We start from the raw sequence: 20,932 nt of genomic DNA on the forward strand, positions 1-20,932 counted from the left end.
ATAAGAATCAGTGCCCGGTACTGATTTTATTTTTTTTTCCATTTTGGATAAGCCAACTGTAAAGGCAGTGCTACATCCACATTGATTTATTACTCAAATGTGATATGTGTTTGAGCAGCTTCACTGCAGAACATCTGGTTCAATCGCTTGTACTGTATTTAATTAATTCATTTGGAGCCTTGTGCACGTGTTACACACTGTATAAAAGGGATGTAGTGGGGAGTGTGGCCCAAGTCCCACAGCTCTTCTTTTCCCTGTTTACAGGAGTGTGTGCAACAAAACATTATGTATATCATTTTTCTTCAGCTAATTAATATTACTTCACAAAGCAGCTGCAGTGAATGGAGAAGAGAATTTTATGAGTCTAAATAAAACCGCAATGTTTCTCATTTGTAATGGGGCATGGAAAATTCTTATTAAATATATCTTGTTTATTGGCAGGTGGAGCTTGGCCAGCTGTATGGAGTAAGGGCTCCGCGCCATCTCTCGGGCTACTGTCGATGTGTGGGCATTGGGGGGGGAGCGACAAGGCAAAGAGCCTTCGCAACGCCATAGTTTCCAGTCATTCAGCACAAGCATCACAGTGACAGCTGAGGCTTTGCTCAATTCAGGCAGACCTCTGTGCTTAAGCCTTCTTGCTGTTCTTTAAGACAATGAATGAATGAATGATCAGAATGTATTATTCCATTCATATTAATTTATTTCTAAGCTTCCAGACTCCTTGGAATATAGGCATGTATGAAATATCAGTGATTTTTAAAATGTCTTATTTTGTTCTTCTGCATTTGCAAAGGTTTTAAAGGCCTGGTTCTGGTCAAATGACTTTTAGCAGCAAGCAGTTCATTGTGCAGTTGGCAGTCACTTTATTCAAGTTGTGGCACCCGGACAGGGCTCATGTCCGGCTGGGACGCCCAGGAAGACAGGAGGAGGGCTCATTCCTCCTCCAGACCACGAGGGGGCGTCCGCCCTGGTTGTATTGGAGGCCATGGGTACAGGGCTTGGAAGCCCAACCCTGTAGGGGCCCGTAGTCACCGCCAGGGGGTGTCCCCCTGCCTGAAGGACCCTGGACCCCAGTACTTCAGCCACACCAGGAAGTGCTGGGGGGAAGAAGAGAGGGAACACCAGGAGTGCTTCCGGGAGGACAGCCATCATTTCCGCCACACTGGGGTATGTCCGCGGGATTGCTGGTGTACACCTGGAACACATCCAGGTACAGATAAAAGGGGCCGCCTCCCTTCATTCGAGGCTGGAGTCGGGTGGAAGCAGGACAAGGTGATAGAAAGAGAGAAGGAGGCGGTCCGAAGAGGCAGAGTGGTTGGCCTGGACTTTGGGGAAGATTGGGGTTTGTGGCACAGTAATTGTAAATAATAGTGTAAATAAACGTGTGTTGGGTGACATGAGCGTGTCTGCCTGTCTGTGTCCGAGCCAGTCTCCACAAAGTGTACATTCTTATTCCACACCTCTGGCCTGTTAGATCTGAATATCGCTAGGAAAGCTGAATGAAACATTTTAATTGTGTCAAATTGTGTCTTCACTTACATGACACTATACAGTTCATTAGAGTCAGATTCAACACCCCTCAGAAATGTAAGGCCAGATTGAGCTGCTGCAAATACATGAAATTTGGAACACTACAGCCAATCCAACTTTGACATGTCTGAACAGAGGATAAAGAAGCTGAAGCATACCCCACCTACACTGGGCACAATACTGGAAAATCACATTTATGCACACATGTGCTGTATTGTCATTCATCTATCTATCTATCCATCTAACTCCACAAAGACAGCATCCATCAAGGCAACTGGCCAGTGTCCATGGGGCTCAAAGAGTACATCGATAATCACTGCAGGTACACATTGCTTAATAGAAAAACATTCTTCTTTAAATGACAAATAAATACACCATAGACAATAACAATGCACATGCAGGTGTCCAAACCACCACAACAATAGTTTCCTAGCACAATTATAGCTGAAAACCAGAACAGTCTAATTTGACTTAAATTACAAAATTTTGACTTTTAACATTGAACTGTGTTAAATTGGGTTGAGGATATCATGTTTTGTTATAATATAAAGGAAAGCACAGAAATTAGTATTTTGGTAACGTATTTGGGATTAAGTGTTAAGTACAAATTCAGGCAATGAAAGCCTTCATTTTCTACTTTAAAAAAGTTGAATAAGTTGATCTAAATGCTCTGTTTATTTCTAACATTTGTTTTGCATAGGTTGATAATTCAGATTTCACAATATTGTGTGGCCCCAAAGTTGAATGAATTACTCAGTCTTCCTTTTTATCTTTATGTCTGTTGTGGCGAGCAGCTGGGGGTGGTACCCAGCCGGGACGCCTGGAAGGACCAGAGGAGGGATTCTGCCTCCTCCAGACCATGAGGGGGCGACCGCCCTGGTGGCTATGGGAACCACGGGAAAGGAGCATGGAAGCTCAACCCTATAGGGGCCCGTGGTCACCGCCAGGGGGCGCCTCGATGCCTGAGTAGCCCTGGCCCTCAGCACTTCCGCCACACCTGGAAGTGCTGAGGGGAAGAAGACCAGCGACACCCAGAGTGCTTCCGGGTGCACAGCCGGCACTTCTGCCACACCAGGGAGTGCCGGCAGTAGCTCATTGGGAGGCACCTGGAGCATGTCCGGGTGGCCTCCCTCAATTTGAGGGCTGGAGTCGAGAGGAAGAAGGCAAGAGCTCAGGTGTGGCTGAGCAAAAGCTAAGTCCACCGCCGGCTGATGGACTGTGCTTGCTCGCGGCTCTGCGCGAGCTGGAGGAGTGCCTTCAGCCTGCAGAGTCGCTTTTGCAGATAATACGCATGCTCCGTAGAGGATTGAAGGAACTGGAGATGAAGGCGGTCGCGTCCGTGATGACGCTGCGACAGTGGGCGGATCGGCACGATGCTGGAGTCTTCAGCCGGAGTGATGTGGCAGTGTGGCTAAGTAATATCGGCACCGTAAAGGAAAAGGGAGGCCCCACCGAAAAGAACCGTGACGAAAGTAAGCGAATTCAAGTAGGGGGGTCTCCGATAGTGGACATGACGATGAAAGTCGATCGCGTGGTGAGTGGGGCGAGAGCAAGAGGGCAGGCAGGATGCCGGCTGATGAGTGTCGCAGCAGGTCCTAGTGCCCTATGTCCTGAGCCAGCGTCGGTCTCACATCGCTCTACAGGGACGCAGACGGGATAGGGTCTGTACCTCTCCCATAGGGAGACCCAAACCATCACAGCGTTCCAGAGAAAGAGGAGGAACCAAAGGAAGAGCGCCAGTTCCTCCGATAAGGGAGGACGTGAGGCAGGCTGCTTATGTACAGAGAAGGGCCGCCTTCTGCGGAGGCAGAGGGAAACTCCAAAGTCGGCTGAGGTGGTGGGGGTGCGAGCGGTCCCATCTGATGTCCCAAACTAGGGGGGCACGGAACCCGTGGAGGGGTTGCCGGTCGGAGGGGGGAGCACTGCCTGTGCGTGGCATGGAAGGACGCCAGGTGGTGGTGTCCAGGCAGTGTCTCCACCCCTGTTTCTGCCTTTTGTGTTGCAGGACCGGACACTGGACCTGCAGTAGGACCCGCTTCGTGGGAGAGCTGCCCTCACGGGATGGGCCACTGGCCCCTATGGGTCTCAGCTGGTGATGGGGCACTGCGGCGAGCGGCTGGGGGTGGTACCCAACCGTGATGCCCGGAAAGACCAGAGGAGGGATTCCACCTCCTCCAGGCCACGAGGGGGCAGCTGCCCTGGTGGCTATGGCGACCACGGGAAAGGAGCATTGAAGCTCAACCAGGGGGCGCCTTGATGCCTGAGGAGCCCTGGACCTCAGCACTTCCGCCACACCCAGAAGTGCTGGGGGGAAGAAGACCAGGGACACAGAGTGCTTCCGGGTGCACAGCCGGCACTTCCACCACACCTGGGAGTGCTGGCAGTAGCTCATTGGGAGGCACCTGGAGCACATCCGGGTGGATATAAAAGGGGCCGCCTCCCTCCATTCGAGGGCTGGAGTCGGGAGGAGAGGAGAGGAGAGGAGGCGGACCTGAAGTGAGGCATCGCGGTGAGGCATAGACTTTGGGAAAATACTGAGTTGTGTGCTGTGTCACTTGTAAATAGTATTGTGTAAATAAACGTGTGTGGTGTTTAAAATGATGTCTACCTGTCTGTGTCCGGGTCGTGTCCCACACTGTTTAAATATGTTGCTTGTCTACTTGAGAGACCAATGAGAACTCTGAAGGAGTTACAAACTACAGTGGCTCGGATTTGAGCGACTGTGCAGACAGTGACTACTTCATCAATCGCAGCTTTATGGATAGAAAGCCACTGTTAAAAAAGAAAGAAGATGGTATTTCTGGTACAGTTAGCCTAAAAGTACATGGAAGACTGGAAGAGACAGAAATAGAGCTTTTTGTCCATCAGACTAAACTCCTTATTTTAACATGGCACATTATTAAAAATAAACCATCTCGGCCATGAAGTAAGATGGTGGTAGAAGAGAGTTGAGAGCCCTGAATAATAGGCAGGATGACTAAAGTGGACCAGTCCAGTAAAAGGTCCACTCGCGCAGTCACCACAAATGGGGTCAATCAAGAATCACCCATTAACCTAACCTGCATGTCTTTGGGCCTGTGGAAGAAAGCCCCATGCAGATAAAGTGAGAACATGTGAACTCTCGACAGGCAACAAGGCAGGCATTGGATGGAATCCATATGTTGGATCTGTGTAACAGCAGTGTTAACCGCCACTCCACCCTTCACATTACAACATAACAACATTTTCAAATTAATTTAGTCCAATTTCGAGATGCAGCAGGCTGCAGGCTATCCTGACAGCAATGGGTAGGAAGGAGCTTTGGACAAGACATCAGTGTATCTCAGGGCACACCTGAATGCCCCCACACTTACAACTAGACTGGGCCTATTCAGAGACACCAATGAACCCAACCTGCACAGCTTTAAAGATGCGGGAGAATAACAAATGAAGACAGTGACCAGGAATGGGATGTGGCTGCAGGATGCTAGGTCACAGTGCCAACCCTTCATATAATGTAAGAGCAACACCACCTTTTAAAAAGAGATTTAACAAATTAGTATATACAGAATTCATTCAATGCTAGGCTGCTAGAAAGCACTTTATATTGCATAATAGTGAGCTATATGTATAAAATGCTAATTTTTGTCTGTCTGTCTTCTGAACCTTGATCTTTTTCTTAATCAAAACCTTATAACCTGATATGTTTTGGAATGTCAAAAAATTTTAGGTAGCAGCAACCTGGCGGGCACTTTACTGGTTGGAAGAAAAAATTTTTGTAATTAAAGCACAGTTCCCACACGCACAAATATTGATAATCCTCCTAGGACATGAGACACACGTGTTCAGAATTCATAATCAAGTGTAAGCTCATACATTTGAAAACAACACGTGGAGAGTGCACTGTTGTTATATATCTAGCCTTATTGTATCATTTTATTTTAGGACCTTAGTTCGAAGTGCTTCACTAGTATTTGATAAAGTACAGTTTAAATCACCTTTCTCGATTATCCAATTTCTGGGTACTTTTTTCAACGGAAAGCCTGCAATTAGTATGCCTCAATCTCTCACATCATAAACTTTGTTAAACAAACAAAGAGAAGAATGGTACTGAAACTGTAGTGAACATTTTTTAGTATAATATATTCTCACATCTCAAAGACATAAACTTCAGGCAGATTCACCATTTTTATTGATCCAGCTTTGGTGGGCCCTATGACGAACAAGCATCATATCCAGAGTTGGCCCGTCTTGTGCCCATTGCTGCCAGGATAGGTTCCAGCCAATCAAAGACTAAGTTGAAGTCCTTGAATAGGCTCTGGCTGTCCATGAGCCTACAGTGCCTATAAAAAGATTTCACCCCCTTTGAAGATTTCACACTGTTATACAGCATTGAATCACAGTGATTTATTTCTCTTTCTTGACATTGATCAACAGGGAAAGACTCTTTAATGTCAACCTGAAAACAGATCTCTGAACAGTGGTCTTAATTAGAAATATAAACATCATCGCCATGGATGGATGGAAGTAAGAGCCTGTGCAAAGGAGTTGTTGATGTCAGTGGCAGTGAGGGTACAAAAGTCTCAAACATTGCTTCGCTTCCAGTCAGGGATCCACATGGCAAGGAGTGTGCAGGGCATCAATTGATAGCATGAATGTGCACCAGTATGGATAGACCCTTGAGTGGAAGAGTGGTTGAATAAGTCTTAATCAGAACCTTACCTGTGACCTTGCTGCCATGGGTGGCCCTACGAGGAGTACACAACTCCCGACGGCAATGCTCAGGGGATCATTGATCATGCAAACCACTCCACCACATTTAAAACACAAAATGATTGAATGCATGAATATTCACTCTCTTTAATATGACACATCTAAATCATCACTGGTGCAGTCAACTGGTTTTGGAGGCCACAATACTTACCTAAATGGCAATAACCTAGCTGAGCTTTCAATTGAGTGTAGTATAAATGCAACAGATCTGGAAGGTCCAACTTGTGGTGATTCAATATAGCGGTCTAACCTACACAATGAAGACAAAAGAACACTCCAAGGAACCTGTGACTGAAAGTCACTGGATGGAGACAAGAAAATATCCAAGTCACTGAATATCCATTGAAGTCATTAATAAAGGCAAAGAGTATGGTATAGCTATAAATATGTCCAGAGTTTTCCAATAAGACATTGAATGCAATGGAAAAGCCAAAGGTGCACACGAATAGCTTAAAAACCCCAATGTGAATGTCCTGGAGTGAACGAGTCAGAGTCCAGATCATATTCTAACAGAGAATTTGTGGAATATCTTGAAAGGGGCTGGTCACTCACAATCCCTATAAAACGTGACAGAGCTTGAACAGTTTTGCAAAGAAGAACAGGGAAAATGGCCATGTCCAGATGTGTAAAGCTGACTGGAGCACTCAGACTCCATGCTGCAATAGGTGCATCTACTAAATACTGACCTGAATACTTATGCAGTCATTTTATTTTGTATTATATTTGTAATTAATTTAGAACATTTTGCAGAGATCTATTTTCACTTTGACATTTTTCTGTTGATCAATATCAAAACTGCCAAATTAACTGAACTGTGATTCAATGTTGTATAATATGTAATAAAATGCGAAATCTTGAAAGGGGTGGTGATATTTTCTTGGCACTGTATATTTGATAAAGCTGCTTCAAAAATATCAGTAGGTGTACAAGAAGAGTTTTGGTTGCAGTGTATTGTATGCTTTAATGTTCATTTAATCAAAATACATTACTGGCAACACATGGCATGAAAAACATCTGAAAACATTTTAGCAACAGTGGGCAGGCGCTCGATTTGAACTCTAATGTCTGTTTAAGTAGAGGTCCTGCACACATTCTCCTGCCTTGCAGGTGTTGAGTCTGCACAGTGTGATCTTACATTTTACTCTGAGATAAGCCAATCTGCGTTTGTAAAATGTATCACCAAACAGCACATCTGCCTGCGCTACCACTTGAGCTGAATACGTAAGTGAGCTACAGCTGCAGTTTTCTAGCTGATCTTCCTATTAGGCTGTTTTTGTTAGAAAACCTCACTTTCATACTTTGTAATCCCATTGGCCAAACACTTGCAAACAGTTGTTAACAGTCCAGGTTTTTAAGATCTCTCAGGGTGATGAGTAACTTTTTATGAAATCTTCAGCTCATAAGTTGCTCTTCATGACGTTGCAGCACCTGACATGCTGTGCCTAACAATAACTGTTGTGACTCCACAAAATTCTGTGCTCTCTATAAATACAACCTGGCCAGAGGAGGATAGGCATGCAGTCGATCCATTTACAGAGTCAAGGGCAACAAAAATAGTGGCTCCATTACTATTTTTACCTGCTCTGCAAGCCCCTTCTGGCCAAGTTGGTTGAGGCTATGAATAAAAAAGTTGGCACAGGGCAGTGGAATCAGACAAGTTTCCGATAGCGCAGAAGCATGGTCTGGAAATGAGTCTGATTCTTTGCCTGCCACCTGTGCTATGGTTTTTGATGTATTTTTTGTCAGGTGCAGGTTGATTTTATCTAAGGACTGCTGGTCAGACTCCTGTTTCTTCTTTGTTCCTTAAAATAGCTTTAAAGAGAAAAACTTTGATGCTCACTGTATCCACAGTGTTGGTCCAATAGGCTAATGGGATCAGTATGCAAGTGTATTATGAATTATTATACTGAGGGTGCTCTTCGAGCAAGTGAAAATAAAAATCAAAATTGTATGATATTTTGAAAAAAAAGTAATAGTACTATTGTAGTGTCTCCATTAAAAGAAACAAATGTAAAAAAAGCCTAAAATCAGCTCAATCTACCAATAATACAATTTAATAACAGTGTACTTAATTATAATGATAAGTTTTTCAAGCCTGCTTAATCTAATTCAGGGGCATGGTGGACTGGAGCTGAAATTGACTACATCACCAGTAAGGCAGAAATTTGCCCTTGACAAGGTGCCAGTCCATTGCTAAGCACTCACATATACCTTCCTACTCTCACACTTGGGCAATTTCAAATCATCAAATAACCACACATCTTCAGAGAAGAAGAAAGAACAGACATGGGGAGAAAATGCAAACACAGGCATGGGATTCAAACCCAGGACATTGGATCCATCACCAAATGTTCATACTTTTATACACTGGAAAAAACGCACGGAGATCATCAGCTGTCAACAGGTTTAGAAACCATCACGCCCAAAAAAAAATATTGTGATAAGATACGGACCGCATGGGATTGATGAACAGAAAAGCACAAAAAACAAAATTAAATTTAATTCAGCTATATGTCAATGTGAAAGTGGGAACTTACTGGTGACTTTGATTTACAGTTATTCATGTAAAAAGAAATCACTAAACAAAAGTAACAAGACATAATATGCTGTGATTTTTACTTTAAATTATTACCATCTCATAAATCTGGGGACTGGCTCACCACCTCTGTGGAGTTTTGATGTTCTTGCTGTGTCCATGTGGGTTTTCTCCAGTTACTCTTGCTCTCTCCTCATAGCTGGCCTGCCATGTGCGAGTGTAGGCCAGTGTCTCGATGTCCTTTGAGATGGACAGGCACTTCACACACCACTGATTCTTAAAATGTGTCCAGTGTTGCTTGGATTGGGTTTAAGTTCCTCAAATCCTATATGAGACAAAGTAGGTACAGAAAAACTGATAGTCAAAATTTACATCCATAGATATTGAAAAGAAATTTCGTTAGAGTAAGCTAAAATCCAAATTATGTAAATAATCTAAAGCTTTAGATATTGCCATGTTTTTTTAATTAAACACAAGGTACTGCACTGTTTTGTGTGATGGTTTTGTGGGGTACAGTTATCGTGATATCTGCTTCTTCAATTGCCCTCACAATGAATTTCAAATTGGTCACAATTGGGCTATGCATCTTAAGCATATGTCATATTAGACAACTTTTCCAGTGATTTTCAGTCACAGCCTTTGTTTACATAGTCTTAACTAGTCAGAGGCAGTCAACGGTGCGCTCCTATGAAGCTGATCATCTAATTTGACTAATCCAACAAGCAAGACCAACTGGCAAGGATAAAATCTAACATGATTGATTTTCTCTTTGGTCTGAGCCATGGGCTCTTTATGTGAAAGAGTTCAGATCCAATGCGTGTTCAGCTGGAATTCAGTTCACAGAATGTAGTGATGAGGTATAATGAGCATGCGTGTTTTGAACCTCACAAATAGAAGAGAAGCTCCTCTCTGTGGTGTCTTGTATTTTATGTACTGAAACAAAATAGAAACAAAAGGGCAGAGAGTGCAGCTGAACTCTCTGCAGTTGTTAACCCTTTGTACAGTGCTGGCTCCATTTGACAACATGCTATTGGCTCTCAGAAAAAGGGACAAGCTAGACTGTGCTGGAAGATCAGCACTTGGTTGGTAAATGTGACATGGGCTGAGATTATCTGTCACATACTTTGACAAGGTGCAGCAACTGTGATCGGCAAATCTGACATCCCTCACAACAAAAAGACTGCTATTCCACATTGATATAGCCGTTGCAGTTCAAAGTAATCCTTTGTAGTCTTGTATTTCAAATTTTAATGTATCGATCTACATATCAATTTCCACCCTGGTTATACTTAGTCTTAGCCAAAAATAAACCCTAAAATAAAAATGAATCATACATTTGTACATAAATAAATTGTAAGCTAAAGGCTTATATGCATAAAGAGAAATATTGGGAAACATATTTTCAAAAAGTAATGGTTTATGGTAAAAAATATATCTCATATATATATATATATATCCATCCATCCATTTTCCAACCTGCTGAATCCGAACACAAGGTTATGGGGGTCTGCTGGAGCCAATCCCAGCCAACACAGGGCACAAGGCAGGAACTAATCCCAGGCAGGGTGCCAGCCCACTGCAGGACACACACAAACACGCCCACACACCAAGCACACACCAGGGCCAATTTAGAATCACCAATCCACCTAACCTGCATGTCTTTGGACTGTGGGAGAAAACTGGAGCGCCCGGAGGAAACCCATGCAGACACAGGGAGAACATGCAAACTCCATGCAGGGAGGACCCGGGAAGCGAACCCAGGTCCCCAGGTCTCCCAACTGCGAGGCAGCAGCGCCACCCTATATATATATATATATATATATATATATATATATATATATATATATATATATATATATATATAATTGGAATATAAATTATACACTTTTGTATTTTGTTGAATATTACAGTTTCACAGCCACTTCCAGTAAAGAAAAAGAAGACAGTTTATTGGAAAAAATAAGCTGATAATCAAACATTAGCAAAGATATAATCATTATTCTCAACAGAAGCATTTAAATAGAGAAACATTATGTAAATATCTAGAAACACATACAATGATGTCTAATTTTAATCCTTCATTTACATTCATCTTTAAGCTGTAAAGAAAAATGAAGAAAACAAACAGAATGTCTCACTAAATAAACATAATTATAATAATACGTGCACATAATACTGTAAGTTAAAATGATCATTTCTGTATGTTTACAATATTTATAGAGAGCATGCAGAAAGTATACAAACCCTAACAAAGTTTACATATTTTGTTATGTTGCAGCCTTACACTAATATCATTTAAATTCATTTTTCTCTCTTCAATCAACATTCAGTACCAAACAATGACTAAGCGAAAACAAGATTTTACAAATTTTTGCAAATTTATTAAAAATAAAAAACTGAAATCTCATATTGACACAAACGTCCAGACACATTACATAGTACTTTGTTGAAACCTCTTTGGCAGTGATTACAGCCTGAAGCCTTACTGGGTATAACTTGACAAGCTTCCCACATCTGAATTTGGAGATTTCTGCCATTCTTCTCTGCAGATCCTCTTAGGGCTTGTGAAAGATGAATGTTCTCTTCGTTCCCTTGTACTAATCCTTGTCTAAGAAGTTAAGCAGAAGTAAGCTTTAAAAACATGCTTTGCTGAGCAAACAGAAAAATATTTATCCAAAGGACTCAAGGTCTAAGCATTCCACACATGAGACTGCCTTATCATGTTTTCCCTTAGTTTACATCTGAACGCCATAACAAAGGGGCCAAGAAATCAAGTTGCACAAGGGGCGTTGAAGGGGCTCAAGGATTGTGTACAATAAAAGTGTCGACTGTTGCATTTCATAATGATATTAAATCACGCATTCTAGGGGTATAAAAACTTTGCCCCACCCAACAGACGGGGTTCAGAAGAGCCCTGACGCTGTCAAGTAATATTGATTGCTGCTTTTCTGAAACTCTGCTCACTGTGACGATGAAAAATAAAGCTGCTATATGACCACACCTGCTGTCTTGTCTGAAGTCTTCATCCACAGGCTCTGACACCTTGGATGGAGACTGTTGGTGGACAGCTGTTTTCAGGTCTCTCCAGAGATGAATGATTGGATTTGACACTGTGGTCTGTCTGAGCCACTCACGAACATTCACAGAGTTGACCCTAAGCTACTCCTGTGTTGTCTTTGCTTTATGCTTAGGGTAATTGTCATGTTGGAAGGTGAACCTTTGGTGCAGTCTGAGGTCCAGAACACTCTAAAGCAGGTTGTCATTTAGGAAATCTCTGTAATTTCCTCTGTTCGGCTTTCCTTCAGCCTTGACTAGTCTCCCAGTCCCCGAAGCATAAAAACAAATTCACAGCACGATGTTCCCACCACCTTATTGTGCAGGTGATGAGTGGTTCCTGGGTTTCACCAGACATGATACTTAAAATTGGGGTTAAAAATTTCCATCTTGGTTTCATCTGACCAGAGAATCTTGTCTCTTACAGTCTGAGAGTCCTTCGGGTGCCTTTCTAAAAAGTCCAAGATGGCTTGTTTTCTGGCCACTGCTCTATAAAGCCAAGATTAGTGGAGTGTTGCTGTGGTAGATGTTCTTCTGGATGTTTTTCCCATTTCTACACATGTTCTCTGGAGCTCAGCCAGAGTCACCATCAGGTTCTTGGTCACAACCCTTACCAAGGCTCTTCCCCCCTGATTACCCAGTTTGTCTGGGAAACTAACTCTAGGAAGAATCATGGTTATTCCAAACATCTTTGATTTAACAATAATGGAGGCCAGTCTGCTACTGGTAAGGTCAGGTATTGCCTTACCCATACCTAAACCTCAACACAATCCAGTCTCTAAGCTGTGTTGGCACTTCCTTCAATCTCACGACTTGGTTTTTGCTCTGATACATTCTGTCAACTGTGGGACCTCTTGTAGACAGATGTATGCCTTTCCTAATCACGTGCAGTCATTGAAATTGACCACAGGTGGGCTCCAAACAAGATGTAGAAACATCTCATTGATGATCAATAGAATGAGATGCACCTAAGCCAAATTGTCAAAGTGTCATAGTAAAGAGTCTGAAAACAATCTGATATTTCAGTTTTTTTATTTGTAATAAATTTTCCTGTTTTCAGTCTGTAATTCAAGTATTGTTTGATGCAGGCAATTTTTAATTTAAATGATTTTAGCATGACACTGCAATGAAATGTAATAATGAAATGTGAAAAAATTGAAGGGGCCAAAAAACTGTACGAAAGCATTGTATGTATATTCTACACAAAGAGTGGTTGAGAGATGATTGTTTTAGCCTATGGGATTATGCAAATGTATTATTATAATTATATTATTATTGTTTCTTTTCTTCATTTCTGATAGATAGATAGATAGATAGATAGATAGATAGATAGATAGATAGATAGATAGACAGACAGACAGACAGACAGACAGACAGACAGACAGACAGACATTGGGCACACTCAACTTGTTACTTTTTTCCATTTATACATTAAACTATATTTTTGCAAGAGAGAAGTTGCCAGTGGATCTACTGCATGACTCTTTCACCAATCAGACGTAGCCATGCAGTCATATGACCACACACAAACTTCCTGCGTCTTGCAGCCTGTGAGAGACTTTTTAGTCATGTGGGGCTCCTGTTCACTGTTAAACGGTCACAGCTTCACTGCAAGAACCAGATCGTCGTTCCCAAGCCTGCCTTTCATGTCTTGTAACCTCATGTTTTTTCTCCTTTTCTTTGATTCCCCCTTCTTTTTTTGTGCTGACCCGTATATATACACTCCCGTCTCCGTGGGCCTTAATCACATGCCACAGGAAGCCAATAAAGCAATTGAGAACGATCAGACCCGCAATTGCGATTCGCTCCAACTACCTCATTAACTCCCCGCGGTCGTGCAGTTAAGCCCACGGAGAGTGACATGGCTTTATGGATTTAAAAGTGGCCTTTGGAAATATCAGAATTTGCAAATTATTTTATATTTTTGTCTGTCTTATTACAACATTTCTGAAAAATAAATAATTTATTATGTTCAAACAGTTACTCAGTACTTGAGTAGTCTTTTCACCAAGTACTTTTTTACTCTTACCTGAGTGTTTTTGGTGGACTATTTTTTACTTCTACTTGAGTAATATTATTCTGAAGTAATGCTACTCTTACTTGAGTAAAATTTTTGGCTACTCTACCCACCTCTGACTACTAACATCATACTACTACTAACACCACGAGGAAATATAATCAACTCCTTGCTTTTATTGCTTAACTTTATCACACATTTTGAACTTATTTGGTATCTGGGTTTTAAGGTAATATTTTTTATTGTAAACTCAAAAATTCAAATCCAGCCATTTATTAAAAATATTACTTAAAGAAAGAGACATTTAAGGGCTTGATATGCCCCTAAAATCAGGTGTAGAAGACAACATGTCAGAAACCAGTGGATTATGAAGTAAGTGGCACCCGCTCCTTAATTTTGGGGTTTATTGGCTATCCCACCACTTGAAAGATATTTTGCGGTATATAGTGCCTTGAAGAGAATGTGCCAATTATCTCTCAGTGCTAAATGATACTGATAAGAACAAATGCTTTTTTAGAGCTGTGATTCATGCATTTTTTTCCAGAGACTATGTTGTTCCCACCTCGGCTAATGACAATTTGATCTGTCTAGTCTGACTGAAAGACAGATTTACAGTGTTTTAGAAGGCAACTCCTTGCAACATAATTTTAAAAAAGTCTTTGGTAATATATATGCAAAGGTATATATAGAAAGCCGGTGTGTGAGAGAGAGAAAGAGACAATCTGTTTATATAAAGTCTGCCACTACTCCATTGCGTATCAGCACAGTAACACAATACAAGCTGCTGTTTTTAGCACCAGTGAAGATGAAGTGGCTCTATTTTTACCCAGCTGGTGGAAGCTATCTTGCCTGATGGGATATTTTTATATGAATGACCTCCACACAGCCTTGCACCAACATGGATTTGCGGAATATGTTCCACAGTGTGTGTTCAGTGTATAAAAGTATGCCTTCCTTGTTGGCACTGAATGACACACGGTGAATGACTGCTATGTGTGCACTTGTTACCCAAAACCCACTGCTATGCGAGGATATATCCGTCCACCCTTAGTGGAAAACAAGAGGTGCAAGCTGTTAACAAGTGTGCGTTTTTAACATTTAAAGGCATGGCGAAAAGCAAACAGATTACTGCAGCACATGGTGCTCCATTCCCTCTGGTTTCCAAGACTGATTTCTGCCAGACTGGGTAGACCAGGAGTTCCTCACACTCCATCCAAAAGGTTGCATGTTTTCATTAGCTGTTTGTTTGCGTCTGGAAATCTGAAAGCACTCAGGTTTCCATGGAGCCGAGGGGAAGGTGCAAAGTGCTGTATGGCACCTGCTGGAAACCGAAATGGACAGGCCTCTTAAGTCATAACGGGTCTGGACTTTTCACTGTTATATGAGTATTTCCTTCCATTTAAATTCTTAAGGCTTCATTCCTGGTTTGAATCTCGTTGCAGGTTGTCTTCTGTGTGGAGTTTGCCTGCAATATCTGCATTAGTTTTCCTCCCATGTCCTTAAACACATGCATGTTAGAACTGAGCATTCCAAACTGGTCACTTATGAATGCAGAGGTGCAGGTGAGAGGGCCCTGCATTGGACTCATCCACGTCCAGACAGTGTTCCCACTTTACACTTGATGCTGCCAGACTTGGCCGTGGACCCTGTGACCATGAATAGAATTTAGCAGGTTTGAGAATGTTGCCTGTGTTTAAAAATGGTTGTATAAAGTGTTGTTATAAACGATGAGGTCTGCTAACACTTTGAAATGTCAGTGCTACACTCTGCCTGGTTGGTGTTTGAAAATCTGAAGTCTTAACGAGTAATGTCAAAGGAACCTGTCCTCTCCTGATGAGGCTGATTCTAAGGAATCTTTAATTATGATTCTCTATTTTTTGTTCTTCTGCTCCTGGAAATTTTTCTTGAATTCTCCCTTTCCCAGTTTCTCACTATGGCCTGTGCTTTAATGTTTGAAGTTGAAGTCTGTTAACTAAACTTTCTTGTTTATGGTCTGTAAGGATTTTTGTAAAATCAGCTTAGCATCACCTTATTTGTTTGACATTATCAAACTCCTGCAGCAACTGTTTATAGATAATACATGAACAAAGTGAAGTCTATGGGTGTGAACAAATTAATCAGGAAATGATTGTTGAAACTGTGGAACATTGGGTATGTAATACCAGCTTAATTCCCAAATGGGGGGTCTCTGCTGTGTGGTGCTTGCAGGTTCTGGCAGTGTGTAAATGGCTTTCTTCCTAGAACTCTGGATTCCTCCAATAGTCTAAAAGGCCATTCTGTTACAGAGTAAATTTGGTGTTTCTCAAGTCGAAGTTACTTTTTTTGCAAACATGGCATATATGCATTTGCCAACTGAAATTGTGTTCTAAAGTTAATCATATTCTATAAATCAAAAAAGAAATTATCTGGACAGGAAGAGCTGAAAAACTTACCAAATATATCGATTATTCAAGTCAAGGTATCTCTCGAGTATTACTCCATATCTTGTGATTACATATACATTGTAAAATAGTTTAAACATGTCATTTTTGAACAAAGCAAAACACCATTATTATGAGATTCAGCCATTTTAAAAGAAGCTTAGCCATATGCGATAGTTTAACACTTAGTCTTCATGTGTAACAACTTCTCACTGCCCTGGGGGTATTTTCCTCCCAATACACCAAATCAAAATAAACTTTAGTGCCATGTGGTCAGTTTTGTTTTGATTTACTTCCATATTTACATGAGAATTTGCACAAGTGAATAGAAAACATATCCTTACCATAAAAACAAAAAAAAAAAATAGTACTAGGAATATGCAATAAAATAACTATTTTCCAGATCCCATCCCAAACATGCATCAGAAACACTGAAGGCGTGGATCAGTAATTAACAACTGTCTTGGCTTGAAAATGGATGCATTTGGCAAGTTTTTAAGCTTTTCCTCTGTGCCCCATACCCTCCATTGTAAAGTGCCAGAGCCAGCAAGATTTTTTAATTTAAATGTATAGAAAGCGATTAACTTAGAACTCGGCAACATGACATCATCAATTTTGCATTCCTCAAAGGATTATGGTCAACAGAACACGCTAAACTCTTAGAAACGGTGATGGCATCAGAATGGCATTCAAAATGAATGAAAAATTATTAACTTTTAAATAAAGCAGCAACTCAAAAAACTAAAAGCAGAATGAGATTCATTGGGTAAACCTAAAAACAAAATGATGATTTCAATTTTTACCTACAAATAAAAAATACAGAAGATCACAAATCATAATAGTTCAGAGTACGAGGTGTGGAAAACAACTCATAATACAACTTGTTTAGCTGGTATTATTTTTCAAGGATTTTTTTTAATTTTTAGTTTGGATTTTGTTTTGCTTACTATTTCAGAATTTAAAACTGTATACAGTTATCCCTTGTAATGCGAGTCTGGAAGGGGTTTAGCTTAGTGACACTTTTTGAGTTATGGGGTACTGTACCTTTTTCCAGTGTTACAGATTGTACTGCTAGAGCCAGAAAATGGCAGACCACAGTGGCAAGGAAGGAAATAAGACTGGAAGATGAGAGAGAAAACTGTTGACACAAATGGGCAGTGGTCAAAAGCCAGAAAGTCAAAATATACTGAGTATCAAAAAATCGAAGTCAAAATAACACACAGTAATCCTAATTCCACAAGTAGAATTTTACAGCTAGCTAATCGAAAGGTTTCTAGTCACAAATCCAAATGCTTCAAGCTCTGCTGATAATACACCTCCATCTTAGGCAGGAAACAACAACACAATTCCTCATGTGACCTCCATGCCATGTGACCAACCATAACCGTAATAACTGTATGCAATATGGTGTCAGTCAAGCAAAATAAATAGAAAATGGTTACACCAACACAAAAATACAAATAAAACAAATAGTAGAAAACAAAATCTGACCTTCAAAAACCTCACGGAATCAGAACACAGACAGTATGAAATAAAGGTATGAGAAGCCGAAGAGACCATTTCATATCATTCCTTCATTCAGCTAATCTGCCTACTGTCCCTTCTACTGTTGCTATATTCGAGCCTACACCTTCAACATCTTAATGTTGCAGTGGTAAAGACAATGTAGACGATCCACAAAAGGAGTTTGAAAAACTGGGCACCTCTTTTTCTACATCTTTTTCTCCTCCATTACCCTCATACTCACTGCTAAAATCATCATTTTCTTACTGTTTAGTGTCTCATTGATGGTGTTTTTTTCCTTGTCTTTACTGTACAGTTATTGTTTTGTTGCCACACGCGCACTGCTTTTTAAAAAAATCTCCTTCCACATGAAAACATAAAAATCTGCTGTCAAGCGCTGTTAAGAGCATGCCAAAACAATAGGCAGCCATATACAGTAACCTTAACTGCAACACCATGTTGGCCAATCAGAAGCCTGAAAAAAAGTTATTACCAGTCCAGGAAGGCTAACAACATTGGCATATCAAGGTAATTGTGTATGTGGACTGATAGTGAAGTGGATTTATTCCTCAGTATTACCCTCGAATATAAAGTTAGGAAAACTCAGGAAAACCTGGACTGAGAGTCCTGCCAATATAAGTACACCGACATCCTAGCTCTTTTCTTAGAGCAGTACCCTTCCAAGAAGTCCCCAGAGTTTCCTTATCGCTAGGGAGATATAACCAGGGTCATCTTACATCAAATCTATACTTTTCTTGATCAGCCTGGTACAAATGTCAGAGCACTGTTTCTGGATTTTTCTTCAGCGTTCAATACCATACAGCCTCACATACTGATTGGAAAACTGAATAGTATGAATGTAACCCATTTATCACATTATGGATTCTGGACTTTCTTTTAAATCATTCACAGACAGTCAAGGTGCAGGATGCTTTTTCAAAAGTCATTCATTCAAACACAGGAAGTCTGCAGGGGTGCGTCTTATCACCATTACTATTTATTCTGTACACAAGTGACTTGAGACAGAACAATGACCACTGCTCCAATATCAAACATGCGGATGACACCATGCTCATAGGACACATATCTGGGAAGGATGAAAGCCACTATCTACATCAAGTGGACTATATGGTAAACTGGTGTAATAAAAACTTTCTCACTCTGAATGTAAAAATGACCAAAGAAATTATATTTGATTTTAAGAGATAATAATCTGTATGTTCACCCATTGTTGTTTTGGTGGAGGAAGTAGAAATAGTGAATGAATATAAATACTTAGGAACTAACTAACTTAGATAACAATCTTAACTGGAATACAAATACAAAAACAATATTCTCTAAATGTAATCAGTGTTTATTTCTCCTTCGTAAACTCAAACTATTTAAAGCAGACAAGGACTTCATGTTGTCATTCTATCGCAGTATGATTCAGTCTGTTATCACTTTCTGTTTCATTGCCTGGTTTAGTGGTCTAACAAACCAAAATTTAAAAAAGCTCCAGCAGATGATAAAGCATGCAGCTAAAGTTATTGGGACTGATGTAGATGATCTTGCAAGTGTGTATCAGAGGAGAATGATAAAGAAACTACAAAAAAAACTGATGACAGACATCAATTACATATAGAACTTAAGTTCAGTAAATCAGGAAGGATAGTCACTTTGAAAACCCACACAAATCGTTCCAGAAATTCCTTTCTTCCTAGTGCCATACAACTTTTTAATAAGGAATACTGGAGAAAATTATTAAGGTTTGATATGTATCCTGTAACAATTTTTGCATAAATATGCATTATCAAACTGCCTTACATTAATCTGTCTTATTTGTTTTGTTTAATTTTTTTTGTCTAGTTATTAGATGCAACTGAGAAGGCAAATTTCATGTTTTCTTGTGTAAACATGACTAAATAAAGCAACCTTGAACCTTGATCACCATCACTAAATTGAGGCATGCCATGGGGATGATGTAACCCAGCTACAAGTTCCTCTACTTTGGAATCAGTGACAAGTAATTGAATATACCCAGGGCCGATGTGGACTGTAATTGCTTCACATACTTGCCTTATTATTTTAGAAAACACCTGTCTCTGTTGCTCAATATAGTAATAAAGTAATTGTACATTTAAATGTAAACATGTAAAACGTCCTGTTAGCAAGATTAATAACAGCACTACTTTAGATAGGCTTGCCATTGCACAAAATTGCCTCATGTAAACAAAACAGGTAATGGTGCACATGCTGACATCAAGCAAGTTCCTCAGCGGTGCCTACAATTCTGTGATTCACCTACCCCATTCTTTGCAGATAAGGTCTTTTTTGTGTGTTGTCACAGAAGGCTGAGGGTGGTACCCAGCTGGGATGCCCAGGAGGACCGGAGGAGGGTTTACGCCTCCCCCAGACCACGTGGGGGCAACTGCCCTGGTGGCTTTGGGGACCACGGGAACAGAGCTTAGAAGCTCAACCCTATAGGGGCACGTGGTCACTGCCAGGGGGCACCCCAATGCCTATGGAGCCCTGGCCCTCAGCACTTCTGCTACACCCGGAAATGCTGGGGGGAAGAAGACCAGGGACACCCGGAGTGCTTCCGAGTGCGCAGCCGGTACTTCAACCACACTGGGAAGTGCCAGCAGAAGCTAATCGGGAGGCACCTGGAGCACATCTGGGTGTGTATAAAAGGGGCTGCCTCCCTCCATTCGATGACTGGAGTCGAGTGGAAGAGGACAGAGCTTGGAGGAGAGGAGTGGAGGTGGACCAGAAGAGAAAGGCATTGTATTGAGGGCCTGGACTTTGGGGTGATTGGTGCTGCAGCACTGGGTTGTGTCTGTGTAAATAGTGTAAAAAAACATGTCATGGTGCTTAAATCATGTCTACCTGTCTGTGTTCGGGCTGTTCCCCACAGTGTATAATATCTCTCATATTGAATTTTAAGGCTGAGTGGTGGCTCTGAGACTAGGGATCTGCACTGGCAATCGAAAGGTTGCCAATTCGAATCCTGCAAATGTCAAAAGGGACTCTGCTCTGTTGGGCCCTTGAGCAAGGCCCTGAACCTGCAATTGCTGGGCGCTTTGGGTAGTGAGAAAAGCACTATATAAATGCAAAGAATTATTATTATTATTATTAGAA

At 41.2% G+C, this 20,932-nt stretch overlaps 1 protein-coding gene and 1 long non-coding RNA gene across 15 annotated transcripts in view; one reads left to right on the top strand and one right to left on the bottom strand.

Moving 5' to 3' along the window:
* cdh31 (cadherin 31) overlaps positions 1 to 20,932 on the top strand; it is a 438,121-nt gene that overhangs the window by 58,749 nt on the left and 358,440 nt on the right. The window lies entirely within an intron of this gene.
* LOC127529178 (uncharacterized) overlaps positions 1 to 20,932 on the bottom strand; it is a 412,696-nt gene that overhangs the window by 6,282 nt on the left and 385,482 nt on the right. The window lies entirely within an intron of this gene.

This window comes from Erpetoichthys calabaricus, chromosome 9 (genome assembly GCF_900747795.2).
Source record: "Erpetoichthys calabaricus chromosome 9, fErpCal1.3, whole genome shotgun sequence".
Taxonomy (NCBI): domain Eukaryota; kingdom Metazoa; phylum Chordata; class Cladistia; order Polypteriformes; family Polypteridae; genus Erpetoichthys; species Erpetoichthys calabaricus.